The sequence below is a fragment of the Orcinus orca genome, chromosome 11 (genome assembly GCF_937001465.1).
Source record: "Orcinus orca chromosome 11, mOrcOrc1.1, whole genome shotgun sequence".
Classification (NCBI taxonomy): domain Eukaryota; kingdom Metazoa; phylum Chordata; class Mammalia; order Artiodactyla; family Delphinidae; genus Orcinus; species Orcinus orca.
In genome coordinates, this window is record NC_064569.1 from 12,802,058 (window position 1) to 12,822,450 (window position 20,393).

General features: G+C 40.9%; 1 protein-coding gene across 1 annotated transcript in view; it reads left to right on the plus strand.

Moving 5' to 3' along the window:
* The window catches only part of DERA (deoxyribose-phosphate aldolase), a 363,055-nt gene that overhangs the window by 121,035 nt on the left and 221,627 nt on the right, over window positions 1-20,393 (plus strand). Inside the window, exon 11 of the transcript XR_007470387.1 lies at window positions 17,212-17,340. The gene's annotated coding sequence lies outside the window, so the exon portion shown is untranslated. The remainder of the gene's footprint in view (window positions 1-17,211; window positions 17,341-20,393) is intronic.

Here is a 20,393-nt window from a genome sequence, read left to right on the forward strand (position 1 = left end):
ATAGGCACAGAGACAGCCAGCTTGGAATAACACCCAAGACATTCTTTAGAACCACTCCAGTGGAAGCTCATTCCTACCACCTCTGGACACTTGAACCCAGAACCTCTGCCTTTGCCACCCCTGAAAGCTGAGACCCTCATTTATCCCAGTGGCCAAAGATGCTCTCTTGGTTGTCAAACTCTGGTGTGGTTGTGTCTGATGGTTGGAGCCTCAGTCACATGCCTGTTCTAGCTGTAAAGGAAACTGGGAAAGCAACTTTGGCCTTTTTGTGGAGAAGTGGCACATAGTATTCCAAAGACGTCGGATGGTCACTAGTCATGATAGTTGTCAACTACAGTATAACAAGTTGGTACTGGAGAGATGGTTTGTGGTAGGGAAGGACTCATTCTCCTCAACTGTATTTTCACTTCCAGTCAGTCCCTAAAGCTAAACTCTGCAAAGTTGCCCCTTATCTGTTGGTCCCATACAACAGGTCTAAAGATGTCCTTTGATGTCCTTTCTCACCAGCAATATATGACAGTGCCCCTCCCCCCAAATACTTAAACTTGTATTTCTTTAGACAGCTGTCTGTTGACTTCCTGACATGAGTAATGGTAAAATTAGTTTTTTCCACTTTCTCCCAAAGTCACCTGATGCTTGATGATTACATAATTTTTCATATCCTATTCTTTAGACTTTGAGATGTATTTACAGGTCTATTTCATGATTTATCAGCTTCAATAATCTTTCAGTCCTCTGCTCTACCAGACGAGAAAATCATCACGTTGACATTACCACCCACCATCTGTCCTCTTCCCCTCCAGACCTTGGCTGTATTATTTCTACATCATTAGCGTTTATAACATTTAAATTCTGTTCTGTGACCATAATCGCCAAAATTGTTTTAGTTTTAGTCCTACAGTTAAATGAGGTCAGTACTTAGGACCAGTATTCCATTTATCTGGGCTCTTCAAAGTTTGGCTTGTAGTAGTTTCTTCAGGAAGGGTTTGGGGTATATTCCCTGAGTTGTGCGAGTTCAAAAATGTTCATTTTCATTACTCTTGGATGGCTATTTGACTGTGCACAGTTCTTAAATCATGCGCTTTACATCCCCGAGGACTTTGTACCACTGCTCCAGTGTCTTCTGGCGTTAAACGTTGCTGTGGAAAGTAACATTCCGACTCAAACTTTTTGCCTCAGTGCACAACAGTTTTTTTTTTTTTTTTTCCTTTCAATTCCAGTAACTTTACTAAAATGTGATTCAGTGTTGAATGTTTTGTGTCCGTTTTTCCTAGGGTTCAGCATGCCCTCTCAGTCTGTAGATTTGTGACATTTCTGGAAAGTTACTCTGAAGTATATCTTTAACTTTTTTCCTGTTTTGTTGTGTTTTTACCTATTCTTCAGGATACCAGTTATTGCATATGTTAAGACCTTTTTAATAGTCCTGTCTCACTATTATTTTTTTCTAATTCTTTTGTATTCCTTTTTTTCTACTTCTTTGAATTTTCTACTTCTTTTTCCATTTCTGACATTCTTGTTTCTTTCCATGTTTTTAGCAGAATCTGGTTGCTGCCAGTGAAATATTTGTTTCCTGGGCTCTGCCAAATCACATTTCACTTCCTGTCATCTTGCCACATCTTCCCTGAGCTCTTGTATATTTGATATGATCTCTTGCTTTATAGATATGGTAGCTTTATTTTGGTCTTTTTCTTTGTTTTTAAGTTTATGGCAATATGTTGGGCCCAAATTTTTATCGCTGTATGGAAACATTTTTTCCTGGTACATATCTGTCTTCCTTTTTTTTTTTTTTTTTTTTTTTTGCGGTACGCGGGCCTCTCACTGTTGTAGCCTCTCCCGTTGCCGAGCACAGGCTCCGGACGCGCAGGCTCAGCGGCCATGGCTCACAGGCCCAGCCGCTCCGCGGCATGTGGGATCTTCCCGGACCGGGGCACGAACCCGCGTCCCCTGCATCGGCAGGCGGACTCTCAACCACTGCGCCACCAGGGAAGCCCCTGTCTTCCATTTTATCTGGTTTTGTTCTCATTTTCTTGTAGTAGCTATGCAGAGATGCTCAGTTTTGAATGAGATGAGGTTTTTTTCTGGACCAGCTACTGGCAAGAGATTTGTGTGGGAGAGATGTCATGTCCAGGTTCTTCACAGACACATAAGTTCTTCATGACACAAGATGGTGTTTTTGAGTGAATTCTTTTGGCCTGAACTCTCCCTAGCCACCAGAGATCAATGACTTTCGGGCTACTCACATTGCATTCTTGTTCTCTGGCGCTGCCTCAACAACAGACTGCTTCCTGCAAATATGGGGATGCTGTATGATTTTTCTTTTAGCCCTATCTCCTCTGCTTTCTTTTTTTTTGTTTTGCGGTACGTGGGCCTCTCACTGTTGTGGCCTCTTCCGTTGCGGAGCACAGGCTGCGGACGCGCAGGCTCAGCGGCCATGGCTCACGGGCCCAGCCGCTCCGCAGCATGTGGGATCTTCCCAGATCGGGGCACAAACCCGCGTCCCCTGCATCGGCAGGCGGACTCTCAACCTCTGCGCCACCAGGGAAGCCCTCCTCTGCTTTCTTTATGCCAAACGGGGTCCAGGAAAACTCCTGCTGACAGTTTGTGCACCTACCCCTGTTGATCCATAGAAGTTATGGATGGATACGCCACCTTCTTTGATCTGCTGCCTTTGTCTGAGGCCAAGGATTTGAAATTTATATATGACTATTACATTTGAAGAGGAAGAGTTGTGTTTGGGATGAATACAAATTCTGGTTCACTTTGAAATCTGAACTCTAAAACTGAAAGTGCTAAGAAATGGGAGTTGAAGTTGTAGCACACCTGAGGCATCTAGTATTATTCACTATCTCACCCTTAGATAAAACATGTTCCCCATAGAAGATGGAGGGGAATAATAAATCTGAACTTGGAAAGTGCCTGGCATGTAGAAGCCATTCAAAGAGTTCTAGTTCTGTTACCATGATGACACTACAGAAAAAGGTGGAAGATCACATGTGTGAAAATATACTATTTTGGTAAATACAAATCTGATTTTTTTGAGTATAAATATGCCCCTTCTGCTCCAGTTCCTCCTACTGGGATCCTTGAAAACCATCACTAAGCAACATCAGAAGATTCAAAATCAGAAGCCATGTCTCACTCTTATGACCTACTGTAATGGCTGGTTTCTGTCATTCTTATAATAAAATTATTGCCTTGTGTGTTCTTTTATTTTTCCTTTTATGGCAGGCAGGTTTTGCGGGGAGGGAGAAGTAAGGGGTGGGGACGGGTCTAGGCTAAGTACAGTTGGTCCTCTGTGTCCAGGGGTTCTGCCTCCCTGGATTCAACCAACTGTGGGTCAAAAATGTTAGGAAAAAAAGTACCAGAAAGTTCCAAAAAGCAAAACTTGAATTTGCCATGCACTGGCAACTACAGGCATACCTTGTTTTATTACACTTCACTTTATTGTGCTTCAAAGATACTGTGTTTTTTTACAAATTGAAGGTTTGTGGCAACCCTGTATCAAGAGAGTCTATCGGCACCATTTTTCCAACAACCTTTGCTCACTTTGGGTCTCTGTGTCACATTTTGGTAATCCTTGCAATATTTCAAACCCTCCACCAGAGAAAGATTAAGATTCGCTGAAGGCTCAGATGATGGTTAGCCTTGTTTGGCAATAAAATATTTTTAAATTAAGGCATGTACATTGTATTTTTATTTATTTATTTATAAACATCTTTATTGGAGTACAATTGCTTTACAGTGGTGTGTTAGTTTCTGCTTTATAACAAAGTGAATCAGCTATACATATACATATATCCCCATATTAGACTTAATGCTATCACTGCACACTTAATAAACGGTGTGGTGTAAATATAACTTACATGCAGTGGGTAACCAAAAATGTTTGTGATCCACTTTACTGCAGTGTTTGCTTTATTGTGGTGGTCTGGAACTGAACCCACAGTACCTGAGGTATACCTGTATTTACATAGCATTTACATCATATTCAGTATTATAAGTAGTCTAGGGCTGATTTAAAGTATACGGGAGGGTGTGTGTAGGTTATATGCAAACACGACACCATTTTACATAAGGGGCTTGAATATCCTCGGATTTTGGTATTCTGCGGGGGTCTGGGAACCAATCCTCTGTAGATCCGGAGGGACAAAGCAGAACTGGCAGGTCTCTTACCTGGAGTTTTGCAAATCTGGGACTTGAGAGTGGAGAGAAACCTGAGCGAAGAGGCTCTAAATGTGTGTCACCAAACACACAAGCCTAGGGTGGGCATAGGGAGCCAGAATTTAAAGTAAGAGGTCACGGAATAAGAAATTGGGGGTGTGCGGCAAACAGGTCAAGCAGGGATGGTCTAGGACAGAAGTGTGGTTAACCTGTGGCTTCTCCCTTCCTCATGGTGACCCATGGCCTGGAACTTGTAAAGTGACAGGGACAGAGCAGACTGTCTTGAATTCAGTCTATTTGTCCGCATTGCCTTTCTGCCCACCCTGAGTGGGAACCCTCAGGGGTAACACGGTTGCTGCCGGCTTTAAACCCCGTACAATACCCAGCAAAGTACCTTACAGAGAGTAGGTGCTCCAGATTTATTTGTTAAATTAATTTAAAAGATAGTTATCACTTTGGATAAATACAGGGAGGGTATGATTATAAAATAAGGCTGATCCACAAGATAAGTTAAAAAACGTCAGTACCATTAGGTAGACAAAAGTACAGCTTGGCTAGTGATTGGAATTCCAAAGTAAATGCATGATACATACTTTTAGGGGAGTTTTTCATAGAAGGTCCACACCTTGAGTTTAATGCATTTTCATTTTTTGTAACAGTGATCCATTTTACCAATGGTTTCTGTAATTTCAGACTTAAAACTGTCTGGATGAGTTGCAAATGTATGAAAAATGGTTTGGGAAAGCAATTTTTATGCAAAGTTGTTTGTTTTGATGGGTTAAGAAAGCACGTATCTTTTTAAAGCAATGTTTATTTCATGTTTTGAGTGGCAGCAAAAATAATTGCATGTTTGAAATCTTTGAAATATGTTTTAATGCTTTTAAAATGACTTAAGAGCAAACGTGCCAGGTTTACCCACTGCTTTAGCCATTCCATGGTTGAAAGTTAGCTTCACTTTCCATGTTTTATGGAACTATTTAATATGCTCTTCGATTATGTCTTTTAAACTGCAGTCAGTGTCTGTACCTGGTGGACTGATTAGAACATTTGATACACCTACAGCAAGATTTTGTGAAGAAGAGATAGTACAGTTTTGTAGATGCTTGATTCTACTCTAAAAAAAATGGATATGTGTATTTTTAATATAATATAAAAGAATTATGCAAACATGGTCTTATAATAGGATTTTATTGGTAGATTCAGTATGTATATGCCTGGTATATATGCTGAGAACTCATTTTCAAAAAAGACTAACTGCCTTTCTAATTTAAAACCTTTTCATTTTAATGAGACAGGCATTTAGAAGGATTCGGATAAATCTATAAAATTCAGACCCAAGATCGCTCTCCAGTATTTCCTGAGTGCCTAATAAATGTATATTTTAAGTTACTGGGAATTCATGGAATTGTAGAATTCTTTGAACACGTATTCGCTGGTACGGACTAGTAATTGACAGTTGATTATACACTTAGTATGTGGTAGGCACTATTCTAAAGTGCTTTACATGTATTAACTATTTGATCCTCACAATATGCCTATGAGATAGGTGTGATTATAGTCATCATTGTATAGATGAGTTAGCTGATGGAGGCATAGAGAAATGAAGTGATTTGTTTTAAGGGCGCACACAGAGCTGGAATGGGAGGCCAGTTACTCTTGGCTCCAGCATCCGTACTTTTTTTTTTTAACGTCTCTATTGGAGTATAATTGCTTTACAATGGTGTGTTAGTTTCTGCTTTGTACTTTTAACTACAGTGACAGAGTATGTGCCAGGCACTTTGGTAAAATGCTAACTTTGTGCCATACTTCCAAGGAAAGGAAACTCACTAGAATTATAGAATTTCAGGGGATGAAAACAGACCCCCAAAGGTCATTTAATCTAACCATCCAGCCAATGATAGTGCTCTCAAGCAGTCTGCAAGCTGCCATGGGGTCGGGGAGGAATAGCAAGGCAGTAGAGTCTCTATAATGAGCTGTTCAGGGACAGAAACAGTGCCCTCCTTATAGGTTAAACATGTTATATCAGGCTTTTATTATATTTACTGCTGGGTCTTAGATCTGGGATGTGGCCCATGTTGTTTCTGAATCCTTATATAATGAGCTGTGTTACTGCAGGTTTCTACCATTATAGCTATAAATTCAAAACCCACAAACACACAAAGGCATCCATCCAAGTATAAAATTACTAGGGAAATGGGAAGGACAAAAAATGAATTGTTAGGTTTGGGGGATAATTACTGGTGGCACTGGTGTGGCTCGATCTTGATAGGAAATGAGAGTAGTTTGGAAAGATTTCAGGGGCATCGTGAAAGTCAAGTACAGATTTGCGAGGGTCAAATGATGTAGACAGATTTCAGATGCTGCGATGACATGCCTAAATTATTCCATAGAAAAAGGATGCCTGTGTGTTTCGTGCTTCCAAATTTGTCGACAGAATGAACGTAGTGGATAAAAATCTGAGAGCTATGTTGGAGCTGCTGTTGTAGATACTGTTTCCCTAAGTTTTTGAAAGCAGAAGTAGTACCTTATTTGTATTTGTATCCTTTGTCCCTTGCCTGTTACGGTCTTACTATCACTTGTTGAATTTATATGTACAAAATGTTATGTAAGCAGAGGGGAGACTATGTCAGGAAGTTACATAAAGCTTCATACAATAAGTAATGTTTGAGTATGACTAGGGATTTTATAGGTAGAGAATGTTTTTGTGGTGTGTGTGTGTGTGTGTGTGTGTGTGTGTGTGTGTGTGTGTGTGTGTAGATGGGGTGGGAGATACTCTTCATCCCCATTCCTGTTTTCTTTTGTATAAAAGTAAGCCGCTAGCCTACCACTTGTGGTTTCTCGTCTGAGTCATCCCTCTTCAGCAAACATGGAGTGATTTACCTGATTGTTGGTTATTGGATAAGGAACTGGGGATTTGACTGTGGCTCCAGTCATTCCTCCTCTCCTCTTGGGAGTGAGCCCTTTCTCCATTCTCAGCATATAATAATGGAGCAGGGGGCTGTATATGGGAAGAGCTGCTGTTGTCTAGCACCGTGTGTCTCTGGCTGGTGGGTCTGTAAAGTTCTGGGGGTGGAATATGGGAAAGCCCACTGTCGCCATCTAGTAAATTACACTCTTCAAAATCAGCTGCATTGGTAATAAAGGTGGTAACTTGGTTCTCTCTGTTTGCTTTTTTGTTTTGTCTCTCAGTTTATTCAGAACTTGGATAAGGTTATAATTTATTGAGCTCCCTCAAATCCCAATATAGCCACCAGAGACAGGCATTCTTGGAAGAGAATAATACATGTGAAAGCATATAGAACTGAAAATGCATAATGTCAGAATTCTGTCTGGCTGCAGGAATGAGCACAACAGAGGATAATCGAGGAAGGGTTAAGGTTGAATGAAGAAAGGACTCTCATGGCACGCTAAAGAGTTAGCCTTTATCCTTTGCATTTTATGGTTCTCAAAGTATGGTCTGGAGACCGCTCAGGTCTCTAAGAACATTTCGGGGGGGGCCCAAAACTGCATTCATAATAACACTAAGACATTGTTTACTTTTTTCACTCTCATTTTCTCATGAGTGTACAGGGGAATTTTCCAGAGGCTACAGGATGTGCAATATTGCAACAAATTGAATAGTTATGAGACTAAAGTAGATATGAGTCTCAAAGTAGATATGAGACTTCAGCTTCTACTATAATAGAACATCTTCTTTTAAGCCAGTAATTAAAGAGATTTGCAAAAATGTAAAGCAATGCCACGTATCTCACTAGCGTTTTTTAAAAAATACGTTCATTAAAATGTTATGTTAACATGTGATGGATTTATCATTTTTAATGAATTAAATAAAAAATTAAAATTTTTGTTTATATTAACTTACAATAATATATCGATTTATAATACAGCAAATATTAATAAACATAATTCACACAAACAAAAGCTATATAGGGCCCTCAATAATTTTTAAGACCAAGTTTGAGAATGTGTCCTATGCATGAAAGAGAACCTTTGGAGGTTTTAAAGTAGGGGATCAACATGATCTGGTTCATATCAGATATTTAATTCTTCAAAAGTTACAAAGAATGGCCATGCCCAGTGTCGGTAAAGATGTAGGAAATGAGTGTTCCACTGGTAGGAATATGAATTAGTATGGCCTTTAAATAGGGTGTTTGGGCAATATGTACCGAAAGACTGTAAATGAGCATACTTTTGGGCTTAGGAACCCCACTTTCAGCAATTTATCCTTAAGGAAATAACTGAACAAATATTAAAGATATAAATACTATGTTTTCATATTTGTTGTAGTATTGTTTACAATACTTTGAAAAAAATAGAAAATGACCTAAATGCTCATGTTTTAGGTTCTAGAAGTTTTGGAAATCACTCCACTTCCGGGGCCACACTGAGCCTTGATTATTTTAATTATAATGAGATCGAGAGTTCAGCATTTCAAGAGGTAGAGGCTGATGAAAGGATCTCATGTACCCTTTGTTCTCCATCAGAGTCAGCACCCAAATAATATCCCACACTTACTTGCACTGTGTTCAGCCGTCTCCCTCAAGGTGAGAGATTTAAAAGTCCAAAGGGTCCAGACACCCAGAGCGGACATTGTTCCCCCAGAGGCTGAGAGAGCATAGCAGTGAATGAGAATCGTCCGTGGCCACACAGCTGTACATTTGCAGATTCGACTGGGCTACCTTTCCTGTGATTAAATAAAATTCTACAATAAAATTCTTTTACATCTTCCTGTTGACATATTAAGGATATAAAAATTTGAGTTTCTCATAAAACTTCGTATATATATGTTTAAAAAAGAAACATAGTTCATAAAGTACACAGGTTCTAATCAAAGGATTCACAGCAGTGGCTCATTTTCCAACAGTGCAAACCTACAGATTTCTTAGTGTAAGAGCATAGTGATCCTTGACAATATTAGATTTGTTCCCAAAAGAAGAAAAGAAAGCTCGCATGTTTGGCACCAGAATTTTCAAGCCCATTTAGTATTTCCCCAAGAATCTCCAACAATAATCCAACAATGAGGAATTCATAAAATTACGGTACATAAATATAATGGGCTGCTAGTAACCTCAAGAATGAAGAAAGATGTAATTTTTATCTTTGTGCCTCTATAAGTTTTTTCCCCTTTGGTTTCTTTCAGGATTTTTTATCTTTGATTTCCCATAGTTTGGAAGTGATATGCCTAGATGTAGTCTTTCTGGCATTTATCCAGTTTGGTGTTTTCAGAGCTTCCTGGATCTATGGTTTGGTGCCTGATAATAATTTGAGGAAATTCTCAGTCATTGTTTAAAATATTTCTTCTGTTTCTTTCTTCTCTGGCATTTCCATTTTGAATATGGTACACCTTTACAGTTGTCCCACAGTCCTTGGATATTTTATTCTGTTTTATTCAGACTTTGTTTTCTTTGCTTTTTGGTTTTCAAGGGTAGTATTGATATGTCGTTTAACTCACAGGTTCCTTATTCATTCACGTTCAGTCTATTAATAAGTCCATCAAAGACATTATTTCTGTTACAGTGTTTTTTTGTATCTAGCACTTCATCTTGGTTCCTTCTTAGGATTTCCGTCTCTCTGCTTACATCGCCTATCTGTTGTTGCATGCTGTCTACTTTATCTGCAGTCCGCTGCATATTAATCACAGCTGTTTTAAATTCCCCATCTGATCATTCCAACATCCCTGCCATGTCTGGTTCTGATGTTTGATCTGTCTCTTCAAATTGTGTTTTTTGCATTTTGGTATGCCTTGTCATTTTTTCTTGATAGCTGGACGTGCTGTACCAGGTAAAGGGAACTGTTGTAAACAGACCTTTAGTTGTGTGGTGCAGTGTGGGTAGGGGAAGTGTTCTGTAGTCCTGTGGATGGGTCTCAGTCTTTTAGTGAGCCTGTGCCTCTGGACTGTGAACTTCACAAGTGTTTCTCAGGTTTTATTCCCCTCCACCCCACCTTAGGTGGCATAGGGTGGCTAGGGTGGGCTGGAGTTGGATATTTCCCTTCCCCAGGTCAGTTAGGCTCTGATGATACCTGAGTAAGTTAGACTTTCGTTAACCAGTTTCCCTTGAAGGCAGGTCTTGTTAAAAACAAGGTGTTCTAAGGCTTCCCTGGTGGCGCAGTGGTTGAGAGTATGCCTGCTGACGTAGGGAACACGGGTTCGTGCCCCGGTCCGGGAAGATCCCACATGCCGCGGAGCAGCTGGGCCCATGAGCCATGGCCGCTGAGCCTGCGCGTCTGGAGCCTGTGCTCCGCAACCGGAGAGGCCACAACAGTGAGAGGCCCGCGTACCGCAAAAAAAGGAAAAAAAAAGAATGAATGCATTAAAATTTATGATTCAAATTTCCATTAATAGACTGTAAAACAAATGAAGAAATCCATATAAGTCTATAGTCTGTTTAACTGTTTTGTACCAATGTTAAGTCTCTTTAACTGTTTTGTTGCAGTGTTAATTTCTTGGTTTTGGTAATGTACTACAGTTAAAGTAAGATGTTATCAATGCAGGAAACTTGATGAAGGGTTCACAGGAACTCTGTACTATATTTTACAACTTCTTGAGTATCTATAACTATTTAAAAATAAAGTTCTTTTAAGTAAATGAAACTAGCAAAAACATTTACAACACAAGAAGGAAAAAAGAATCAAAGCTTTGATATATAAAAAGCTTACCAAGCAATAAACAATACATCCTAGCAGAAAAGTAGGCAAAAGGCATAAATAGGTATTTTGCAAATCATGGGTGGCTAAATTTATGAAAAGTTGTTCAAACTCACTCAGCCAAGAAACAGCAAACAGAAGACATATCGCTTTCTATTAATCAGCCTGTTAATGATTAACAATGAACATAATAATACCAAACACTGCCAAGCATGTAGGTAATTGGGCACTCCATCTACTGCTCGTAGAACGGTGAGTTGGCACAATTTCATAGGAAGCCAATGTGATAACACACAAAGTCACAAAGAGTTGCAATTTCATATACAGGAGTTTATTTTTAGGAAAACAGGATATACACAAATATATCTATAAAAATGTTCATCAAGCACTATTTATAATAAAAATCTTAAGGAACAATAATAGGAAAATGATTAGATAACTATAGCAGAATATCATCATTGTAGGAGAATATTAAATGGCATGGGGAAATGATGCCAAGTATAAAAAATCCAATTAAAAAACAATATGAAAGGATATGTACAGTATGATGCCAATTATACTTCCAAAGTTTATACATAATGAAAAAAACATGGAAATAACAAAATAGCCATAATTGGATATCCTGGGGCAGTGGGATCCTGTATGATTTATTTTCTTCTTTGTGATTTTATTAGGTTTTCATCTTTTAATGTTGGTCATGTATTACTTTTATAAGCAAAGCAATAAATAAAACATCATAATAAGATCTGTTAACCAGATTTATTAAACTCCCATTATTCTAGGTCATACAGGAACAATACTCTTTTATACTTTTAAAGCTTATAATCTAAAGGATAAGCTAATATAAGATGGCAGGAACACCTAAACACATATATAATCTAGTAGAGTTATTATAGGAGAGCTAAGAGGAAGTTTGTGTAAAGAAAAGAATATGAACTTGGCAGTCAGTCAGATCTGGCCTTAAATCCTACCTTTAAAGGTTAAAAAAAAATATTTATTTGGCTCGTCAGGTGTTAGTTGCAGTATGCGGGATCTTTTAGTTGCAGCATACAGGATCTTTTTCGTTGCGGCATGTGAGATCTAGTTCCCTGACCAGGGATCAAACCTGGGCCCCTGGCATTGGGATCATGGAGTCTTAACCACTGGACCACCATGGAAGTCCCCTACCTTTAAAGATTAAAAAGAAGTTCAGTTTTCTCGTCTAAGAATGGGGGTAATAATACTTACATCATCTGACCTGTGATGAGAATTAAATGAAATAAGGTACAGAAGTGCCTGGTATACAGAATATGTTCAATAATTGTTAGTTTCCTTTCCTAAAGAGAGTTTTGGCAATAAAAGAAACATATCTTGAAAAGTTTGGAAAGAGAAAAATAAAAATGCAGTGAAGAGGTAAGAGGTCATAAGTTATCCAGACTGAAGTCAGATAGGGTGGGATGGATGTCGTGGGAGGGAGAAAGAAGGAAACTAACAAAGACTGCAACGAAATGGCAGAGAGCTGCCCCCTGAGCTCGCTAGAGCTTCTCTGGTTAGGAGGGGAGGGAGGGGGATTACAGTAGAAAAGGAAAAGGGAAACTTGCTGAAATATTTATTGCTGTTCCACTGGCATTAAGCTTCTTGAGAGCAGGTACCTATCTGTCTGGTTCACTATTTTTTCTTCCAGTTTTATTGAGATATAATTGACATACAGCACTAAGTGTGAGGTGTGCAGCCTAATGATTTGACTTACCTACATCATGAAATGATTACCACAGTAAATTTAGTGAACATCCGTAATCTCATATAGATACAAAATTAAAGAAATAGGGAAAAAATTTTTTTTCTTGTGATGGGAGCTCAGGATTTACTCTCTTGACAACTTTCATATATAACATACAACAGTGTTAATTATATTTATTATGTATGTTACATCCCTAGCAGTTATTTATCTTATAGCTGGAAGTTTGTACCTTTTGACCTCCTTCATTCAGTTCCCCCTCATCCTGCCACCCACCTTTGGTAACCACAAATATGATCTCTTTTTCTGTGAGTTTGTTTGTTTTTGAAGAATAATTGACCTACAACACTGTGTCAGTTCTTGTTACACAACGTAGTGATGTGATATTTCTATACATTTCAAAATGATCACCACAGTAAGTCTAGTTACCATATGTCATCATACAAAGATATGACATAGTCGTGACTATATTCCCCACAATGTACGTATCTATCTATCTGATTATTTTAAGTTACTGATTTCTTAAGTTCAAACGATTTTAATAACCCTGCATTTTTACTCCTTCCCCACCAACTTTACTGTTTTGACGTCATATTTTAAATCTTTCTTTTCTGTGTATCTCTCAGCTACTCATTTTGGATACAGATGATTTTTTTACTCTTGTCTTTTAACCCTCCTATTAGCTTTATACATGGCTGACTTATTACCTTTACTAGTAATATATTTGCCTTCACCAATGCGATTTCTCCTTTCATAATTTTCATGTTTATAGGTGTGGCCTTTTTTTTGCTGCTTAGACAAGTCCCTTTAACATTTCTTGTAAAGCTGGTTTGGTGATACTGAACTCTTTTAGCTTTTCCTTGTCTATAAAACTTTTGATCTCTCTATCAAATCTGAATGAAAACCTTGCAGGGTATTCTAGGTCTTTCCCTTTCATCACTTTAAATATATCATGACACTCCCTTCTGGCCTGAGGATGTTCTGTTGAGAAGTCAGCAGATAGCCTTATGGGAATTCCCTTGTATGTAACTTGTTTCTTTTCCCTTGCTGCTTTTGATATTCTCTCTTTATCCTTCATTTCTGCCACTTTAATTACACCGTGTCTTGGTTTGTTTCTCTTTGGGTTGATCCTGTTTAGGACTCTCTGTGCTTTCTGGACCTGGATGTCTGTTTCCTTTCCTAGCTTTGGGAAGTTTTCAGCGATTATGCCTTCGAATATGTTCTCTGCCCCCTTTCTCTCTCTCTTCTCCTTCTGGGACTCCTTTAATGCAAATGTTAGTATGGTGGATGTTGTCTCAGAGGTCTCAAACTCTCCTCATTTCTTTTTATTCTTTCTTTCTTTTTTTCTGTTCAGTGATTTGCACAGCTCATTGACCTGTTCCTCTGTATCATCTCGTCTACTGTTAATTCCTTCTTGTGTATTTTTCATTTCAGTTATTGTATTCTTCATTGCTGTTTTTATTTCTGTGTACCTGGTAGCTTGGTTACATTTACTGCCCTTGGAGAAGCGGCCTTTTGGAGGAGATGTCCTTTATGTCCCAGCAGCACAGTCCCCTCTGGTCACCAGAGCTGTATGCTCTAGGGGTGCCCGTTATTTGGGTTGTGTGGGTCCTTCTGTATGACAGCCTGACTACTGTGGGCAGCCTGGTAGGTGTAGCAGGCCCCCCGGTTCAGTTGGTTGCCAGGTGCTGCCTTGTGCAGAGGCTGCCAGCCTGTCCGACACGGGTGGACAGGGTTGGGTCAGGAGGCTACTGGCTGTGGGATCCGGCGCGTCCCAAAGCTGGTATCAGCCTGCTGGTGAGTGCGGCCGGATCCCAGTGTGACCGGCTGAGGGGTCGTGCTGTCCTGTAGCTGGTGCCGGCCTGCTGGCGTGTGTTCTGGGTCCCGGTGTGGCAGGCTGCAGGGCTGTGGTGGTCCTGGAGCTGGTGCCCACCCACTGGTGGGTGAGGCCAGATTCTTGGGCTTGTGCTGGCTCACTGGTACGTCCTGGGGTCTCTGGCTTCAGGGCCATGGGGGTCCTGGAGTTGGTGTTTTGACCCTCTCGTGGATGGGGCTTGGGCCGGGGATGACTTGTGGCTGGTGCATCCCCATTCGTGGGAGAGGCTGGTCCTGTGGCTAGTGCTGGCCCACTGAAGTACAGGTCTGGGTTCTGGGCCTTCTGGTGGACAGGGCCGGGTCCCAGGGTGACTGTGGGCTCAGAGGGCCTTACGGCAGCAGACCTGCTGGTAGGTGGGGCTGTGTCTCCACCCAGCTAGTTGCTTGGCCTGAGTCATCCCAGTACTAGTGCCAATAGGCTGGTGGACAGGGCCAGGTTCCAGTGCTCAGAAACCGGAGGAGGGATTCCAAAGTGGTGCTTGCCAGTGTCCCCGTGGTAGCATGAGCTCCCAAAATGCTATTGCCAGTGTCTGTCTTCCCAGGGAGAGCTGCAGTCACCTCCTGCCTCTCCAGGAGGCTCTCCAAGGTCAGCAGGTGGATCTGACCCATAATCCTTTCAAATTCCTGCTTCTGCCCTGAGTCCCAGAGCGTGTGAGATTTTGTGTGCACCCTTTAAGAATGGAGTCTCTATTTCCCACAACCCTCGTGTTCTCGCAAAAGAAAGCCCCGCTGGCCTTCAAAGCCAAATGTTGTGGCAGCTTGTCTTCCCAGTGTAGGACGTGTAGGCTGGGGAGCCGACGTGGAGCTCAGACCCCTCACTCCTTGGGGCGAACCTTTGCAATTGTAATTATCCTCTCATGTGTAGGTTGCCTACCTTGGAGTATGGGTCTTGATTATACTGCAGCTCTGCCCCTCCTACCTGTCTAGTTATGGTTCCTTTTTTTTTTTTTTTTTTTTTTGCGGTACACGGGCCTCTCACTGTTGTGGCCTCTCCTGTTGTTGCGGAGCACAGGCTCCGGACGCGCAGGCTCAGGGGCCATGGCTCACGGGCCCAGCCGCTCCGCGGCATGTGGGATCTTCCCGGACCGGGGCACGACCCGTGTCCCCTGCATTGGCGGGTGGACTCTCAAACACTCTGCCACCAGGGAAGCCCCGTGTGGTTCCTTCTTTATGTCTTTAGTTGTAGAAGATCTTTTCTGCTAGTCTTCTGGTTTTTCTCATCAGTAGTTCCTCTGTAAATAGTTGTAATTTTTTTGTTGTTGTTGTTGTTTTTTTGTTTTTGCGGTATGCGGGCCTCTCACTGCTGTGGCCTCTCCCGCTGCAGAGCACAGGCTCCGGATGCGCAGGCTCAGTGGCCATGGTTCACGGGCCCAGCTGCTTCGCAACATGTGGGATCTTCCCGGACCGGGGCACGAACCCGCGTCCCCTGCATCGGCAGGCGGACTCTCAACCACTGCGCCACCGGGGAAGCCCAACAGTTGTAATTCTGATGTGCCCGTGGGAGAAGGTGAGCTCAGGTTCTTTCTGCTCTGCCATCTTGGCCACTCCCTGTCTTGTTCACTCTTGCCATCCCAGCTTCTGGAACAGTGTAAGGCACGTGGTAGCTACTCACTGAATATTTATGGAGTGAATAAATGTTCAGTTGTAATATTTATTTATGTGAAATGTTTATTAATACAACTTCCAAAGAGCATATCAAACAGAAGCCTCCTTTTAGTGTTTTAGAAGTGTATTCCTTTAATTCTTTGATTGTAACAGGTTTACCAAATGCTTACATGTGCCCTAATGTAGGACTTAACAGTAACGAGTAATAAGGGGACCCGTGTCCTCAAGCAGTGGTGTGCTGGAGCCAGTTAGCATTTCCTTGTGAGAGTCAGTTGTTTAAATTTCAGGAGTTTTTTGAAAGCCGGTTGTTAAGCAGAGCCATTGTAAGAAAATTAAATTATATGACCTTAGCAAAACCAATAAATTATATTGTAAATAAAGTTAATAAACCCTCAATACTTATTCCTTCCCAGTTTATTTACAGCATTTTACTATCACTGATACTCCTGAGGTTCTTTATTCTGTTGTATCTGAACAGTAGAAATACTGTATATTAAGTACTGCTGTTTATTTCTTCCCAACTTTGTGATAACTGAGACCATGTTGGTGGCTTGAATTTGTTCATGGTGTGGTGGAAGTATTTATACCACAGGAGTTGATAAACACTATAAATCAGGGTGTTTTCCTAGGAGAATCCATTTTAAAACATTACCAGAACACCACTGCTCTCAAAAAAAGAGTATATTCCATGCATAGAGACCCATAGAAGGGAACCTAGTTTGTGGGGTTTTATGGCCAGGTGGGCAGAAAAACATGGCTAATTAGGGGTTCCCCATGTATAGCAAGGCTTGAACCACTACTTGAGGCTAAGAGATAAGGCTTTAGTCACCAAAGAAGGGGGGCCAGGAAGAGCAGAAGGAAGCGGGGGGAATCAAAGTGGCAACCCATTCCTGAGACCTGATACATAGGGCAAGGGGAGCTTCTCCCAAGGCTGTACGGTGGACGCCAGTGGTTGCCCCTGGGCCACCAGATCCTAGGATATGGGGGTCAGCCAAGGGACTTGGGAAGTTCCATTGGTCAGCATCAGAGTACATGGAAAAATGTCTAATATGAAGCCCCTCTAAGTATACATGGATTTATGTACTTATGTCCATATGTGTGTACGTACATATATATGTATATATGCATGTATGTATGCATTTGTATGTATGTTGTGGGAAGAATGGAGGTTTATTTAAATGCTTCTTGTACCTTGCCTTAATTCCTAGAGGAACTGAAGTCTGAGTCTTTGAATGCCATGTGGGAACAAAGATGGTTTGACTCAGCTGTGTGGTGTGAGAATGAAGATGATTTGATGTAGCTGTGACCTCAGCGGAGGCAGAAGGCGAGGAACTAAGGTAGGTGGATGCAACCTAGAAACTGGCAGCCCATGGGTGGAATCCAGTTCCTGTATTCGACTCCCACAGTCAATTCTCTTAAGCCATCACTTTCAGAACCTTTTCTTGCCAGTGACCTGTGTTCTTTGTTTCCAGATTGGGTGGGACTTTCCCTTTCTTTGTGACTAGTACATCCTGATAAATGTACAAATTTATCAGTAGTCAGTCTACATTTCATGACTCATTTTCTCTCTCTCACAACATGATAAATCACCATGGTTAATAAGGGCTGATAGACTAGGTTCTGTATCTCTGTAAATACAAGGCTAGTACTAAACAGTGGAGGGCCAGCTGATGGCACTGGTTTTTCTACAGGTTTTGGACTGAGATTGGCGTGATTTTGAGTCCCAGCTCTTCATTTTTATTTTGTGACTTCATTGCCCTCTCTAAGCCGCAGTTTCCTTGTCTGTAAAATGGTGATAATAGTACCTTACCCATTAAATGATACAATGCATATTAAACAACTACCATAGTGCCTGGCATAGAGAAAGCACTCAAAAGTTTTAAAATTATTTTTATGGATTTAATCTTAATGTAATAATTCTACATTGTTACATGCTACAATCTGTATGTGTGTGTGTGTGTGTGTGTGTGACAATAAATATGTTTTATGACTGGAAATGGAACAGAATGTTTGTGGATGTAATAGCAGAATAGTTATTGCCAAGCTGACGCATTCCATTATCTGGTTTCTTTCACGCAAGATAATATCTATGAGGCGTATCCATATTGTTGCTGTATCAGAAGTTTTCTCCTCTTTATCTGCTGAGTAGTATTCAGTTGTATAACCATACCACAGTTTATTCACCTGTGCAGAGACGTTTGGGTTATTCCCAGTTTAGGACTATTATGAGTCAATTTGCTATGAACATCCTTGTGTTAGGTCCTGTTGTGGATATATGTTTTCATTTTTATTAGGTAAATACCTAAGAAATGGAATTGTGGGGTCGTTGTGTAGATTGTGTTTAACTTTATAAGAAAGTGCTGCACCCATTTCCAAAGGAGTCACATCACTTAACACCACTTAACACCCACCAGCAGCTTCTTTGTGTTCTGATTGCTTCACGTCTTTACCAACTTTGGTGATGTTATCTTTTTGCTTTTATCCATTCTACTGGATGTGTCGTTATCTCCGTTATCTCGTGGTGGTTTAATTTACGTTTCTCTGGTGACTAATGATGTTAAGTATTTTGTCAGATTTTTGTCTTCTGCACTAATTTGATGTCCTCAAACGAGGATGACGATAATGTAAAGTCAAACACATCAGCTGTGTAAAATACCTCCTACAAGCAGTTTGCTTATCGATTCACTTTTATTCCCACCCCAAAGTGTTATTGTATATACACCTTGAGGACATATGTAAGTTTCTGTCTCTTCCATGCGTTTTTTTTCATTATTTAGCTAGATTTAGTACAAAGTGACGGTTCTCTTGGTAAAATCCCCCTGATTATTTATATGATAATCATGAAATGGTGCTTTTCAGATTACTTGTTGCTCCATACTTGGAGGCCTTCCTTTCTTTAGGAGAATTCAAAGTCTTTTGATGTTGATATTCACAAAATCTTTGTGAAATGGATGGGAAGCACTGGGAGAAGAAACCAAATTTCCAGAAGGCGAAGTGACTTAGCCCAAATCTCAAAGCGAACTGGAGAAACGCAGGCTGTAACTTGAATCACAGTCATCAGATATGTCCTTAGACGTACCACAGCCTAGCAAACCAAGGTACCTCTCCTCAGGGGGTCAGACTGATAAAGGTTTCAAATAAAGTCACATCGCTTCATCTGCTCATGTAAAGTTAATATCGTTTCCCCCTAAATCTTTTCAGAACTAGAAAGTTATCATGAGGCGTGCCGTGTAGAGCCCCCATGGATTTGTAAAGAAAAACAGAGTCATTCTGCCCCATGGAAAAAGATATGTGAGAATGCAATAATGCAGGAAACAAAACTTTCAAGGAACGATACACAGAAATCTCTTATCCTCTTGCATACACATAAATATTTTCAAATACGAAGACTCTGTGTTTTGAGAAAAACAACAAAGAAAAGGATAGGCCGTCTAGCAATAAAAAAAGAAAACACACCAGTGTTCCAGGTTGGTTTTTCCTGTATCTGAAAATACTGCATATTTAAAGAGTCACTCTGAAGGGATATGTCTGATGTTTAACAAATATGCCAGAATTCACACACCCAAATATGGTGCTTTTTTCCCTCAAAGTAGGCATCTCGGGATATTTATACACTTATTTCAATGTCACTTTGTCACTGATAAAAACATTGTTGGAATTGCGATTTCGGAATTGACTTCAAAGCCTCCGGAGCGTTCCTTTGAATGTCTTCAGGATCCTGCGGCTCCTTAAGAAAGTGTGCCTCAAATGCTTTCTTGCCATTTGACTGCTTTTAAGTCTCAGACTCCTTATTCTGGTCTCTTCTAACTCCACATCCCCACCCAGTTCTGATCCTCCTAGTTTTTGAATTTATTACTTAATCTCACATTTGCATCTCATTTTGTAATTTAGACGCGACAGCAAGCCCACAATCTCAGCTGTAACCTTCACTCCTTTCCCCGACCACGCTCTTGACCTGTCTTGTGCCTAAGGCGCTATGGGCAGCTCTAGGTGGAAACCCTCTTTGTCTAGCCTGACTCCAGGAACAATTCTCCCGCCCACCCCCAGGACACACGACTACACACCCAATGCATCCATCATCCCCGGAACGGTGGCTAAAGACTCGGTGGCAGTGACCCTCATCATCTAAGGGCAAAATTAATTTGTTAAAAGGGCCTACGGTCCTTTGGTACCAACGACAGACATGTAGGGAATGACATGTCAGCTCCAGCTGCATAAGGAAAATAAAGGTTGAAAAGTGGCTGTAAAGTGGAGAGACTAGAGTTGTCCCGTGGCTCGGAGGGCTGCATTGAATCCCTCCCCATAGCCTAGGGGATGCTGCCTGCATGGCAGCGTGGGCTCCTCTGTTGCTCCCACTAAAGTTGGGTCAGCTCAGGCTCTGCTCCACATC